The sequence below is a fragment of the Schistocerca cancellata genome, unplaced genomic scaffold, assembly GCF_023864275.1.
Source record: "Schistocerca cancellata isolate TAMUIC-IGC-003103 unplaced genomic scaffold, iqSchCanc2.1 HiC_scaffold_1132, whole genome shotgun sequence".
Classification (NCBI taxonomy): domain Eukaryota; kingdom Metazoa; phylum Arthropoda; class Insecta; order Orthoptera; family Acrididae; genus Schistocerca; species Schistocerca cancellata.
This window is the reverse complement of record NW_026047131.1, coordinates 2,947,619-2,961,577: the sequence shown is the minus strand read 5'-3', so window position 1 is coordinate 2,961,577 and position 13,959 is coordinate 2,947,619. Positions and strand designations below refer to the sequence as shown.

Here is a 13,959-nt window from a genome sequence, read left to right as displayed (position 1 = left end):
TAGCGCCTTTAACCGCTCGGCCACTCCGGCCGGCCCTTTAGAGATGAATTCATGCTAGTTCCTCATCTTACCCCGCATATGGGGCAAGACGGGGAATTGGTAGTTTATCTTTCAAATCTAGATATTTGTAACTAAATGTAACAAGTTTGCAGGTTTCTTTGCATGCTACTGTAATTCAATGGTTAAGTAAACAAATGATAATCAAACCTACTTGAATTTGTTTATTTTTGTCCCTTCTGTAAGGGTTTAAACTTAGCTTCCACATCTTTCCCCGCCTTCCCCTGCTTATAAAATAATAGGAGATCTTACTTTTGGGATTACCCTCGTACCAATGCAAGTTCAGAGCTGTTAATTCCCGTCGTGCGGCCGTAATCACGTCGGAGAACTTTTCACATGACTCGCCTGTGTACAATGTCAGCTCAACCGACGCACTACCCTTTTATATAGATACAATCGCCATCCGTATATGAGACTGCCGCTATCCCGTGACTTCTGTCGCTTCATTGTTTATCGCTACCGATGGCACGCTATGAGATGGACGGCGACTGCTCTTCCGCCGGTTTGGTTTGCCAGCCAGGCTTTCTGTAGGCGGAGCTCGATGCGGGGCGGATGGAAGTTGGACTTCCTGTCTTCGCCGACTCGCCCTGATTACGGCCGTAGCGGTCTGCAGCGACGCGTGGGAGACGGATAGTGACCAGCAAGCCAAACATTAGCAGCTAACGAGTTGGAGGACAATATTTTTCGGCAAGCCAGATGGTTCAAATGGCTCTGAGCACTGTGGGACTTAACAGCTGAGGTCATCAGTCCCCTATAACGTAGAACCACTTAATTCTAACTAACCTAATTGTGCGAGGCAGGATTCGAACCTGCGACCGTAGCAGTCGCGCGGTTCCAGACTGAAGCGCCTAGAACCGCTCGGTCGCAGCGGCCTGCTCGGCAAGCCAGTTAAGCGTCTACAATTCGCAGTGTTTTAACTGCTCGAATGGAATAAACTTACAGATAATTTTAAAAAAGAAACCTGAATGCCTGGAAAGGAGTGGACTGCTGGTTTCCAGAAAAGATTTCCAAGTGCCCAAAATATGCAGTGTGGGTCCACAAACATTGCGCCGTTATTCGTGGCGCAAGAAAACGACTATTTCTTCGAAAACTGAGTCTAAATTTTTTGAATCACTTTGCCTCCTATTTTTCTTCAAAAAATACATAGTAATTGTATAATGCGATGAATTTTTTACTCTCTATATACTCTGTTTCAAATTCTAAAGGTGGCACGGGTAAAAAAACAGGGAGCGAAAGGCTATTTACAATTTCTACAGAAACCAGATGGCAGTTATAAGAGTAGAGGGGCACGGAAGGGAAGTAGTGGTTGGGAAGGGAGTGAGACAGGGTTGTAGCCTCTTCCAATGTTATTCAATCTGTATGTTGAGCAAGCAGTAAAGGAAACAAAAGAAAAACTCGGAATAGGAATTAAAATCCATGAAGAAGAAATAAAAACTTTGAGGTTCGCCGGTGACATTGTAATTCTGTCAGAGACAGCAAAGGACTTGGAAGAGCAGTTGAACGGAATGGACAGTGTCTTGAAAGGATGATATAAGATGAATATCAACAAAAACAAAACGACGATAATGGAATTTAGTCGAATTAAGTCGCGTGATGCTGAGGGAATTAGATTAGGAAATGAGACACTTAAAGTAGTAAAGGAGTTTTGCTATTTGGGGAGCAAAATAACTGATGATGGTCGAAGTAGAGAGGATACAAAATGCAGACTGGCAATGGCAAGGAAAGCGTTTCTGAAGAAGAGAAATTTGTTAACATCGAGTATAGATTTAAGTGTCAGGAAGTCGTTTCTGAAAACTAATTGTATGGGGTGTAGCCCTGTATGGAAGTGAAACATGGACGATAAATAGTTTGGACAAGAAGAGCTTTCGAAATGTGATGCTACAGAAGAATGCGGAAGATTAGATGGGTAGATCACATGACTAATGAGGAGGTATTGAATAGAATTGGGGAGAAGAGAAGTTTGTGGCACAACTTGACATGAAGAAGGGACCGGTTGGTAGGACATGTTCTGAGGCATCGAGGGATCACCAATTTAGTATTGGAGGGCAGCGTGGAGGGTAAAAATCGTAGAGGGAGAGCAAGAGATGAATACACTAAGCAGATTCAGAAGGATGTAGGCTGCAGTAGGTATTGGAAGATGAAGAAGCTTGCACAGGATAGAGTAGCATGGAGAGCTGCATCAAACCAGTCTCAGGACTGAAGACCACCACAACAACAACAACAACAAAATGTAATTTGTACTGTAAATAAACTCCTTTTTTTCTCTCAGTGCAAATTTTCAAAGTGGAGACTGGTTTTCTCAATTTATTTCGCTCTTTTTAACTATGTGTGTATTTTTCAGATTATTGATTACTAGCTTATCGCTCGCTGCTTCGCTCGAGTACTATATGGTGTGCAGAGAATTTTGTTGTTTTTCTTTAACCGAATTTTTATGTTTTTCTCAAATTGCAAAGCCTTCTAAACTTTACGTTGTAATTAAATCCATACTTGCACGGTGTTTTCCGAATGTACTGCTGACCAGTATCCGATTCTGGCAGTCGTGCGTTTTTGTTCATCGTAGCTTTAGCGTTGTTGTGTGATACTTTCATATAGCCGACCGAAATGACCGAACGGTTCTAGGCGCTTCAGTCCTGAACCACGCGACTGCTACGGTCATAGGTTGGAATCCTGCCTCGGGCATGGACATGTGTGATGTCCTTAGGTTAGTTAGGTTTAAGTATTTGTAAGTCTAGGGAACTGATGGCCTCAGATGTTAAGTCGCATGGTGCTTTGAGCCATTTGAACCATTTTCATATAAAGCTTCATTGCTCAACACCTATCTCATTTTATGTAACCGAGAAGTGAAACATCAATTTTCATGCATTTAGATTAAAGCATTTTTAATACAGCGAACTATTTGCTTAAAAACTTTCATCTCCCATTTGAGCCACTGAGTGGTTCAATTTGCAAAAACAGTGCAAAGACGTATTCTTTTATTTTTGCCTGAGAAACCAAATACCATTTTGGTAGTTCTGGTTTCGAGATTGCCTTAATAGTGACAAATTTTCAAAAAGCTTTTTATTGCCTGTATCACTCCGTCAGGGGTGTAACTTCGAAATATCGCTTATTACACGACGCCTACACTAGAAGATCAACACAGCAAATTTCGTGTATAGTTAGTGGTGTGGGCGGGACGATGATGAGTCAGTCAGTGTCTGGCCATTTCACTCACTTAGGGGCTGAATTTCCGAAAACAGTGAAACATGCATTTTTTTCATTTCTATCCGAGAAAAATGCTTCAAATGGCTCTGAGCACTATGGGACTTAACATCTGAGGTCATCAGTCCCCTAAACCTAACTAACCTAAGGACATCGCACACATCCATGCCCGAGGCAGGATTCGAACCTGCGACCGTAGTAGTAGCGCGGTTCCGGACTGAAGCGCCTACAACCGCTCGGCCATAGCAGCCGTCTCTATCCGAGAAGCTAATACCAATTTTCAAAGTGAAATATTTTCATAAAACATTTCATCCTCTACTTTACACACAGAGATTGATTTTACAAAAATTCTGAAGCACATATTTCTTTTTTCCTGTCCGAGAAACCAGATACCAATATTCGTAGGTCTAGCTTCTAAACTGCCTTAATAGCGACACATTCTTTTTAACAAGCCTTTCATCCCCTATTTCACCCCGTTGGGAGTACAGTTTCTAAAAATCTCCTCTTAAGCAACGCCTGCACTAAAGGATCAACACCCTCTGCGAATTTCATGTTTCTATCCTTAATGGTTCGGGCTGGGCGATGCTGAGTCAGTGAGTCAGCCGGTCGGGGCATTGGCATTTATGTGTAGAGGTTTACGTGCTGTCTTTTGTCCAACGAGGATGCAAAAAGGTAATAGGATAGGCTGACTGTACGCTCTGCGATTCTGGAGTTGCTAGATCGACATTTTTCTAACAATGCGTGAGGATATTCCACAACGCCTTGGCGTCAGCGATGTAGGCCTGTAATCAAGTCCTGCGCAGACAACCGTAAACTCCGTGGACACCGGCGCGGCTGGTGTGAATGGTCGCGCGAGGCGTGCTGGTATGATAAGCAGTGGAGGGGAAAGCAGACCGGCTGCCAACGCAGCGCTTTCCCCGTCTTCGCAAGGAGACGGACGGCTGCACGATCGACAGCGCGAGACATTGCGAAGGAGGGAGTCGCTGCCGACAGCCTTCTCCAAACACCTCCTCAGTCGCTTGCTGGCGTCTCCATATCGAGACCTGGGCCAGCTAGATACACGGCCCTATGGCGTACGTTACAGTACGTGACGCTACACTGAGGCAGCAAAAGTAGTGGGATAGCGATATGCACATACACAGATGGCTGTAGTATCGCGTACGCAAGGTATAAAAGGGCGGTGCAATGGCGAAGCTGTCATTTGGACTCAAGTGAAAGGTTTCTCATGTGATTATGCCCGCACGACAGCAATTAACAGACTTTGAATGCGGGGTGGTAGGTGCAGATAGACGCATGGGACAGTTCATTTCGGAAATCGTTAGGGAATTCAATATTCAGAGATCCACAGTGTCGAGAATGTGCCGAGGATACCAAATTTCAGGCATTACCTCTCAGCACGAACAACGCAGTTGCCGACGGGGTTCACTTAACGACCGAGAGCAGCCGCGATTGTGTACAGTTGTCGGTACTAGTAGACAAGCAATACTACCTGAAATAACCGCAGAAACAATGTGGGACGGATGACTTACGTATACGTACAATATTATGACTCAAAAGAAGAAATTAATGTTTTTAAGCTGGTAATATTAAACTCGTTATTGAACTAGTGTGTTTAGCGTCTGTATGTCTGTGAAGGGCAATATCAATTTCCAGAGCGGCGTCGACTACTCTCACATCGTACGTAATTTCGTACACGTAGGCAAGTCACTCTTGTGGCGTAGAAACAGCTGCCGACTCCGATGGTCGCCTGTAAAGTTCTTGAAATGTAAGGGAAGGAAAACTTGTATAGGATCTTCTCGAGCCGGCCGCTGTGGCCGAGCGGTTCTAGGCGCTTCAGTCCGGAACCGCACTACTGCTACGGTAGCAGGTTCGAATCCTACCTCGGGCATGGCTGTGTGTGATGTCCTTAGGTTGGTTAGGTTTAAGTAGTTCTAAGTTCCAGGGGACTGATGACCTCAGATGTTAAGTCGCATAGTGCTTAGAGCCATTTGAACCATTTCATCTTCTCGAACTGGGATACTGCATTTGGGGATACTCGCATTTGGTCATTCGATGCGATTGAAATGAGTTCGTTTTAACAGAGAAGACTTTCTCTATGCTTTTGACCATGTTACTGAAGCAGGTTCCACAGCAAACATCGACCACCAAATGTTCCAAGTCCTACACAAGCTTGAAACTTCCTGGCAGATTAAAACTGTGTGCCCGACCGAGACTCGAACTCGGGACCTTTGCCTTTCGCGGGCAAGTGCTCTAACAACTGAGCTACCCAAGCGCGACTCACGCCCCGTCCCCACAGATTTACTTCTGCCAGTACCTCGTCTCATACCTTCCAAACTTAACAGAAGCTCTCCTGCGAAACTTGCAGAACTAGCACTCCTGAAAGAAAGGATATTGCGGAGACATGGCTTAGCCACAGCCTGGGGGATGTTTCCAGAACGAGATTTTCACTCTGCAGCGGAGTGTGCGCTGATATGAAACTTCCTGGCAGATTAAAACTGTGTGCCGGACCGAGACTCGAACTCGGGTCATTTGCCTATCACGGGAAAGTGCTCTAACACCTGAGCTGCTCCGCTGCAGAGTGAAGATTTCATTCTGGAAACATCCCCCAGGCTGTGGCTAAGCCATGTCTCCGCAGTATCCTTTCTTCCAGTAGTGCTAGTCCTGTAAGTTTCGCAAGAGAACTTCTGTAAAGTTTGGAAGGTAGGAGACGAGGTACTGGCGGAAGTAAAGCTGTGAGGACGGGGCGTGAGTCGTGCTCGGGTAGCTCAGTTGGTAGAGCACTTGCCCGCGAAAGGCAAAGGTCCCGAGTTCGAGTCTCGGTCCGGCACACAGTTTTAATCTGCCAGCTAGTTTCTAGTATACAGTTGCTGAGTAATAGCCATGTTTAAAACTACACATAAATTTAGGTCCGTCATAACCCACAAATAACTTTTTATTTGTTCTTTTTTCACGATTTTCCTCCATTTATGAAAACCAACGTACAACCGACGTTGTCAGACGTTTCTGTCACCTTATGAAAAGTTCCCTTAGAAAAATTATATACCTGACTGTACTTAAACTGACACACAATATTTTTAGCGCAACGCAATCTGACTTTCAAAAATCCCTACAAAAGAATGGCCCTGACTAACATTAACCTATACCTTTCACAAATCACTTACCTCACAAAAATCTTCATTACTCGAACTACTGCAATACAGCGAGCGCCACTACTGCCAGCTAATTAAAAGATTCAAACTACGGAAGGCACTAACTACTGATAGGCATAGTTAGCAAATGAAAGATTTTTGTAGAGAACAAACAATGTATTTACCTTAATAGTCATAATATATATAGCAGTTCATGACATCCAGTCTAACAAATTTCAAAACTCCGCCATCTCTCTCCCCACATCCACCACTGCTGGCGGCTCATTTCCAACTGCGCAACGCTACGCGCTGTTCACATCCAACTGCCGCTGCCCAACACTACAATGGCAGACAACAATGCAAACTAGCCACAGACTGCACACAGCACAGCCAGTGATTTTCATACAGAGAGCGCTACGTAACGTTGCGAATAAGAAAACATAAACAGCCTACTTACAACCTGCTGTCCATTCAATGTGGAGTAACCTCGCTCCCGCCAAAATTCCCGAAATATAATTATTGTAACGCGTCTTTATACGAATCCTACTACAGGAAAACGGCGAGCTGCGGGTTCTGCGTTTTGTTCTGCTACGTCCTTCGCTTCCTTACGTCAGAGAGCCTCAACCGAAGCGCACACGAGAACTGCCCACATGTCTGACACTCTGCAAAGCGTCAGCTTGGAGCGAGGTCGTCTTACTGCGTACGACTCCTCAGCATTCCACTGACTCCAGCACACCTTATTAGTCCTTTCAATGGGAGTTAGGAAGGAAAATGCTAACACACATATTTTGCAATTTCGCTTATTGTTAGCCTGATTTACGCTATTTCTTTTATTAATCCAGCTAAACTTGTCAATGAAGTCAAAATTACAAGATAGGGAAGTTATCTTACATAGTTTAACAGCAACATGCCGTATTGCCTGCATCTTGCCAGATTGTGGTATGTTGTTCATATTTTGTTCAGATTTTTGCACTGTTTATAACCTTCTTTATTGTACAAAATTTTGTAGGGCTACTTTTCCTCTACTTGTCCGGAGCGTCTCCAAACATATGTTCGCTTTTGATCGAAGCTCAGTTCGAAGTGGGACTCATCACTGAGGAAAGTTTTACTCTGGGCAGTGAGATTCCAGACTGAAGAAGAGTCTGGAGACGCCCACGATACCGGTGGGATACGAACCTGTCTGGATTTTGACGATCTAACGCGCCAATTGGACAAAATTTGACACGATATCTCTCAGGAGGACATTCAACAATTCTATCAATCAATGCCAACCCGAATAAGTGCTTACCTAAGTGCCACACGCCAATTGGACAAAATTTGACACGACATTTCTCTGGAGGACATCCAATAACTCTATCAATCAATGCAAACCAGAATAAGTGCTTACGCAAGTGCCAGACACCAACTGGACAAAATTTGACACGATATTTCTCAAGAGGACATCCAACAACTCTATGAATCAATGCCAACCCGAATAAGTGCTTACGAAAGTGGCAGACGCCAACTGGACAAAATTTGACACAATATCTCTCAGGAGGACATTCACCAACTCTATCAATCAATGCCAATCCGAATAAGTGCCAGACGCCAATTGGACAAAATTTGACACGATATTTTTGAGGAGGACATTCAGCAACTCTATCAATCAATGCCAACCCGAATAAGTGCTTATCTAAGTGCCAGAAGTGGTACAATGCGTTATTGACTTCATCAGTTTTTATGTAGCTCATTTTCTTGAATAAAGCAACCCATTTTTCTGAAAGTGTAATCGTTTGTCTGTACATGTGCACAAAATCTACTGATTTCCCTCCCATTCAGACAATTCCTTCGTGGAGCGTACTATTTTTTGTATCAGAGTCTCTGACAAAGAAATTGCGGTCTGGGATTAAAAGTGTTTTTATGAACTTTTATTTATAAAAAAAATTACATTAAGGCTGCTGTGTCCTTCCTGACAATCTCAGGCTTCGTAACTAGAATTCTTTCCAAAAAACCAGTATTCCCGTTATTTTTTGAACACATCACGTATTTCGAACGAAAACACATCTGAAAAGAAAAGGACACACATTTAATGAAGATATGATTGCACATTCTGGCTCAGTTAGTTGTGCTAATCTCTTGGTCACAAGATTAAGACAAGGAACTCGTGGGCTGAATAAGGAAGGAAAGAGCGACAGTGGAAGGATGGGGTTGGGGAAAGGGGGGAGGGAGGGAGTGGTGGGTTTGAGAGGAAGAGAATGGAGAGAGAAAGAGAGAGAGAGAGAGAGAGAGAGAGAGAGACGCACAGCCGGTACTTTTCCACTCGCCCTTATCAGTCGGTGGCGCGATTCGCAACCGTTATCTGGAGCAGCTCTCGAGATAAAAGTTTGGACAGGTCTGGAGCGAGAACAGGGGGGAATGGGGGGGCGGAAAGGTGACAGGTGCGAGAGGCTGAATTATCTGGAACGTGGATAACGAGCAGGGCCTTTTGCGAGACTCTGACTGGTTTGCAGAATCCGGTTACTGCCTGTTGTCGATGTACTCTCCACTTGCTTACAACTCTGTTGACAGTATTTGACAATAACCTCTGCAGACATACAGAGATAAGTGGTTCGTCACATTTCATTTGGGAGCTGTATGGTGATTGGGAAACGATTGCCGACTGTTGCTTTGATACAGATGCCAGCTTGAAAGTCGTTAGGAGGTTTTCCGCGGTCTTTTAGCAAATGACCGGCTGGTCAATAACCTTCGCCTCGGGAAGTACATCACACGAGCAGCTAAAATAGATAACGCACTGGATAAAGCTTACTCGATTCACATACACGTGCCGTATACGAGATCCCTCCCCCCACCTCCCCCGAAGTTTAAATAAAATAAATTTGCTAAATCATGAACACAGTGACTCTGTACGACGTAATAAACGCCAGGACAGAGAGCTGCGTAGAGCCGGCCGCTGTGGCCGAGCGGTTCTAGGCGCTTCAGTCTGGAATCCTACCTCGGGTTCGAATCCTGCCTCGGGCATGGATATGTGTGATGTCCTCAGGTTAGTTAGGTTTAAGTAGTTCTAAGTCTAGGATACTGATGAACTCAGAGAGAGAGAGAGAGAGAGAGAGAGAGAGAGAGAGAGAGAGAACGCTGTGTAGTGATTGGTTCGAATCAGCCGAGCAACAGCGTCATCTGATCGTGCCTCTACAAGTTCTAAATTTTACGGCAATACATATTTGACCGCAATGGCGTTGCCGTCAACATTGTTGCAATGTGACCGCAATACATGGCAATTTCACGGTATGGTCGAGCACTACTGCTGATGCTGATGCCCAGGTATTGCCGAATGGTTGCTGATGTTGTCCACCGAGGATGGAGACTGTTTCCTATTTCAGGGCAGTATCTTCCTCTGTCCTTGTCTGTAGTCCGCAGCTCGTGGCCGTGCGGTAGCGTTCTCGCTTCCCACGCCCGGGTTCCCGGGTTCGATTCCCGGCGGGGTCAGGGATTTTCTCTGCCTGGTAATGACTGGGTGTTGTGTGATGTCCTTAGGTTAGTTAGGTTTAAGTAGTTCTAAGTTCTAGGGGACATGACCATAGTGCTCAGAGCCATTTGAACCATTTGAACCTCACTGAATCGTCAGTTTGATAACAGAGGTAGGTGTGAGGGAACAAAATTGTAGAGGGGTACCAAGATTTGACAACAGTGAGTAGTTTCAAATCGATGTACTTTGCAGTAATCATTCAGAGATGAAGAGAATTGCACAGAAGCTGCATCAAACCAGTCTTCGAACTGAAGACAACTGCAGAACTAACCTTTCATTTCTTCTGTTATGCGTTCCACAGTTTGTTTACAGATTCGCTGTCCGCCATCTATTTACTCAGCATCACCTTCATTTATGCTTCATCTTTACAGTATATTCTGTACACTTCTAGACCAACTTTTCTTAAGTTTCATTCCTGTTAACCAGAAGGGCAATAATACTAGTGAAACAGCACGAACCACTGGCATATATATATATATATATATATATATATATATATATATATATATATATATATATATATACACATACTCCGCAAGCTATCTTACGGAACATGGCGTTGGGTACTCTGTACTAGTCATTTCCTTTCCCGTTCTACTAGTAAATGGAGAGAGGGAAAAACGACTATGTGTCGCCATAAGAGTCCTAAACTGTCTTATCTGTGTGGTTCCTACGCGTAATGTACGATGGCAGTGCTATCATTTTCATTGCATCGCACAATATGAGACCAGCTTCTTTCTTCAATACAATTCCCAGGGTTTTGTGAGGGTTTTGTGATAATCTCCTAGCAGCTTCCCTATTCTAGTGTCCTTCAGCCTTGAATCCGAAAACCATCCCTTGCTTTCTTCGGAAAATGGCTTTTCTCTTTCCAATAAATTGCAGAACCAAATATACGTATAACTAACTATGGGAGCGAAACGCTATTGTTATTTATGCTGTTGTAGCACAATAGTTAAATATAAAAACTGTCTGGATAATTACTAAATTATTTTTCCACACATTTTTTCACAAAATGCACCAATTCTCCGAAGTAAACAACAGCTGAAACAAAAGTGGACAAACTAGAGACATCTGGAAGCGTGTAATGAAACTTCCAGGTTTAAGTAGTTGTAAGTTCTAGGGGACTGATGACCATAGATGTTAAGCCCCATAGTGCTCAGAGCTATTTGAACCATTTTTTGAACCTTGTCTGTAAACACTTCCCTCTCGCTCGCACCTTTGTTTCCTACTCTTTTCACATGTAACCAGCTGTTTTGTTAGTGGTTTGTTCTCTTTAGTTTGTTGTTTACAGCAGCTGAGAAGTAGAAGAGAGAACTGAATGAATTTCATAAATGCGATTCAACTATGACGAAAGATACGGGACGTCGAAATTCCGACCATACTGGAGTAAGTCAGGGAATAGAATTTTTTTTGGAAGAATGTTGCTATTAAAGCAATTTTGAAACTAGACCCACGAAAATGGGTATTTCTCGGTCAGAAATAAAGAAATACGTGTTTCAGCACTTTCGGAAACGTAGGTCTATGGGGGTGATGTAGTGCGTGAAAGGGTGAAAGCTATTTTTAAATATATATCATTATTAAAAAACTGCTGAAGTATTTTTAAAGCTATGTCTATTAATATTTGTACGTGACTTCCCAGTTACAAAAAAAAAAAAAGTATTTTATTGTTTTTGGAAACCGAACCCATAAGGGGGTGAAACAGGAGGTGAAATGTTTTATGAAAATATTTCATTGTGAAAGCATTTTTAAACCTGAATCTATGAAAATTTTAATAATTACGTGTTTCACTGTTTTGGGAAATTCAAGCCCAATGGGCATGAAACGGGGATGAAAGCTTCCGTGGAAATATTTTAGGTGCAAGCATTTTTGAAGCTAAATCTTAGAAAATTGGTGTTAGGCTTCTCGGTTAGTGATTAAAAAAGAAAAGTGTTTCAGAGTTTTTAGAAATTCAGTCCCTAAGGGAGTGAAATAGGGTCGCCCTTAAATAAATAAATAAATAAAGTCATTCGCTAAATGGTTTTCCGTCTAAGCTAGCTCTAATACTGCAAGTTTAATTACAACCACCCTGTACATCGTAGCAGTTAGCAAGAGCACATCTTTTGCATGATGCTGCACACGAATCTTTATTTGTGCAGCCAGACGCGTTTCGCCTTTTTAACAATCTGTCCTCAGTGAGTGTCCTGGAATATTACATCGCTTTTCGTTTTCAGATATTCCTTTACTTTTGAATGACCGTGTAAAGAAGGAGCAGGGTCAAGAAGTGCAGGTCGGTGAAAGTTTTCATACTGGGGGACTTTGTGCCCATAACTGATAACAAAGGAACCGGTGCACGAATAGAAAATAAGAATTAAGAAACCTTGAAGATCCCTAAAACAGGTTTGATTAAATAAACTTCTGTTACAAAACACAAGTCATAATTTCTCTTCTACGATACAAATATTAAGAAATTTACCACAACGGCAGAATTAATCGTCGAATCGCCTTACGAATTAATAAGTAAACATTGCGATTACGCGTGTAAAAATTACGATTACGCGCATATTAATTCTCCTTTTAAATTGTGTAGTAAGTTACTTTGTTTGGAAGATTTATTGGTAGCCAAGATATTTGAATGAGAACAGACATTTGCAAATTCCCGTTGATATGTTAACTAACCGAGGTAAGACGTGATTAATGCACAGAATGTGAACTGAAGGAGGCTTCAAACATACGATCTCCTACCCAGATTTAGGTCCTCCGAACACTTCACACGAGCAAAATCACTTGGCGAAGTGGTTCTTCAACAAAGCTTTCAAAATGTCTGTCCAACTGGGCGAATACTGCGTTCCTAACAACCATTTCGTGGACGGGTCCTAAACTACATCATTCTTTCTTTCTTCCCTTCCTTTCCGAAACAATGAAAAAGGATGTCGCAAGAACTCTGTATCAAGGCATTTTTTGAATGCCGAAATCAGCTGCTAAGTTGCGATGTTCGGCTATCTGTTGTTTGCAGACACAAAGTAGAGCGGACGTGACTGCCAGAGATAACAGAGAAAGTGGAATGTCTGAATTGCGTTTTCAGTTTGAACTTAGCCGCGAAGGCAAGCGTCAGTTAAACAGATATTCCATGAAGGATTATACAGTAATGAGAATTGACGTCTATAAACTTGCCACTGAATTGTTTTCTATTCTATAACCGCAACTTCGTGACGGCAGTTAATATCCTCGTAGAGGTGTTTATGCGATCCTGAAGTTCTGACCAGTCGCTTCACGTTAGGCTTTACACGTACTTTACTAGTAGCGCATGTCATCTCGTGAGTAACGTTACATGCTAGTGAGATAGACGTCCTGGGTTCGATAACCGCTAAAAAAACTCAGATATTTTTGCATCTTGAAAATATCTTTGACTTAATCTCAGATTTCTGGAAACCCAGAATCTACTCTGTAGGAATCAACATGGATTCCGGAAACAGCGATCGTGTGAGACCCAACTCGCTTTATTAGTTCATGAGACCCATAAAATATTAGATACAGGCTCCCAGGTAGATGCCATTTTCCTTGACTTCCGGAAGGCGTTCGATACAGTTCCGCAGTGTCGCCTGATAAACAATGAAAGAGCCTACGGAATATCAGACAGGCTGTGTGGCTGGATTGAAGAGTTTTTAGCAAACAGAACACAGCATGTTGTTATCAATGGAGAGACGTCTACAGACGTTAAAGTAACCTGTGGCGTGCCACAGGGGAGTGTTATGGGACCATTACTTTTCACAATATATATAAATGACCTAGTAGATAGTGTCGGAAGTTCCATGCGGCTTTTCGCGGATGATGCTGTAGTATACAGAGAAGTTGCAGCATTAGAAAATTGCAGCAAAATGCAGGAAGATCTGCAGCGGATAGACATTTGGTGCAGGGAGTGGCAACTGACCATTAATATAGACAAATATAATGTATTGCGAATACATAGAAAGAAGGATTCTTTATTGTATGATTATATGATAGTGGAATATCTGTAAAATATCTGGGAGTATGCGTACGGAACGATTTGAAGTGGCATGATCATATAAAATTAATTGTTGGTAAGGCGGGTGCCAG

At 42.9% G+C, this 13,959-nt stretch overlaps 1 protein-coding gene and 1 non-coding gene across 2 annotated transcripts in view; one reads left to right on the top strand and one right to left on the bottom strand.

The window, feature by feature from the left end:
- The window catches only part of LOC126159397 (peroxidase-like), a 356,870-nt gene that overhangs the window by 159,026 nt on the left and 183,885 nt on the right, over positions 1-13,959 (bottom strand). The gene's annotated exons all lie outside the window — the stretch shown is intronic.
- Positions 6,009-6,083, top strand: Trnas-cga (transfer RNA serine (anticodon CGA)). Its single transcript has one exon. It is a non-coding gene; the product is annotated as a tRNA-Ser (tRNA).